Consider the following 1,935-nt stretch of genomic DNA (forward strand, 5'->3'; position numbering starts at 1 on the left):
ACTGTTTTTTTCTAAGGCCTATATTCATGATCAATGTTTTAAAAGGTGGGGGCGTGAGGCGAAGCGTTTTACCTCTGGCGAGGTGAGGCGTAAGCCCTGAGACATGGGGCATAAGTCCCACAAATCTTTAAATTTTACTAATTTCAAGAATTTTAAGATAATATAAAATAAATATAATTACAAAAATTACATTAAAATCAAAAAATATATATTTAAAATATTCATAAATTATAATTCAACTATGAATAATACAAAAAGTATCATAATGTTCAAATTAGCTGCAACATTGTTACAACTCAAACATCAAAAGTACGTCTTCGATGCGAAATCTTATATGTATCTCTTAAGGAGTAATGAATCTTGAAAGAATTTCGATATTATAATTCGATATTTTTTTAAAATACTCCTTTTATTTAATATTCTTTCTATTTAAAAGAGAATTTATATCAAAATATTATTCAAAATTTAAATATGATTCTCTAGCATCATTTGTTTTTAAGTTTCAACAAGTTAATAAAGTGACACATAATTCACCATACTATGTCATGATAACTAATTATTTGTAAATACTAGCAAATACTGAGCTATTAAATTAATAAATATTGTATTTCGTAAACATGAAAAATAATATTTAGAAAAAATTTTATAAAAAAATTATGGACTAATATAATAAAGACATAACAAAAGTGAATAAATAAATACTTTTATATGAAAGCTTTATTTAAAATTTACTATCATAGCAATCTTAGTGGATAACAGTACAATAAATTTTATTTTAATTATGACATAAAATACTCTCAACTTAATGATTTATGATTAAGAAAAAAATAATTATGAATAGTTAACGATTTATTAAGAAAATTTGAGAATTTACAAGGTTAGTTACACACAATTGCATAAAGTTCTATTAGGTGAGCCCAGTACATAAGGCGTTGGGCGTGTCCGAGGCGTAAGCCCCAACGGCCGAGGCGTATGTCTCACAGAACTAAGCCTCACACATAAGCCTAGAGGCGTTTTACAAGTGACTCGCCTCCGAGCGAGTCCCAATTCTGCCTTTTAAAACAGAGTTCATGATCACCTCAGATCGGAGGCATAATATGAGGTGCTCCTAGCTTGTAATAAATTGGTTAATGGAATGGTATGTTACCAAAAAAAATATTTCATTATCTTGGCCTTTAGTCCTTAATTGAACTTAGTGATCATGGATGTCTTGTTATGTTCGTGATACATTGGTTCATTGGTTTCTACACTCATGTTGCATTACTACTATAATAAATTTCGTAATTAAAGGTAGTTGCATCATGCATGTCTGTATTGGTTCAACAACGCTAGCTTGTCTGTCTCAAAAATACTACTATTACTTCATGGGTTTACATTCCAAAATATCTTAACAATTGCAAAAAAAAAAAAAAAAAAAAAAATGCAGATTAGTAATGCAGCTAGAAGACCCATTTCATTCATTGATGCAAGAAGATCTCATAGCGCTAGTAATTGCAACTACAACCACTGACATTTTTTATAATTGAAGCGGGTGTATTTGAAATACCTCATATTCAAGTTAGGGTATATTGGTCTTTTAATATAACTTACATTTATAAAAAATAAGAAAAGAAAGAATCAAAAAACGGGAAAAACCTAATCAATTACTTCCTCCGTTTCCATTTAGATGATATTGTTTGACTTGACACGAAGTTGATTTTTGAGACATATGGTCTTAAAAACTTAAAGACAAAAAATTTGTGGGGTCATGATATTTTTGTTGCTATAAAGACTTCTTATTAAGGTAATGTGGGTAAAATGAAAAGATTAAAGTTAAATTATTTTCAAATATATAAATATGTCATTCTTTTTTGAACGAACTAATTAGAAAAATGTGTCATGTAATTAAAATAGAGAGAGTAAAAGAACGGGTAAAGTGCCGATGGGAGAGGTGAA

This window comes from Nicotiana tabacum, chromosome 11 (genome assembly GCF_000715075.1).
Source record: "Nicotiana tabacum cultivar K326 chromosome 11, ASM71507v2, whole genome shotgun sequence".
Taxonomy (NCBI): domain Eukaryota; kingdom Viridiplantae; phylum Streptophyta; class Magnoliopsida; order Solanales; family Solanaceae; genus Nicotiana; species Nicotiana tabacum.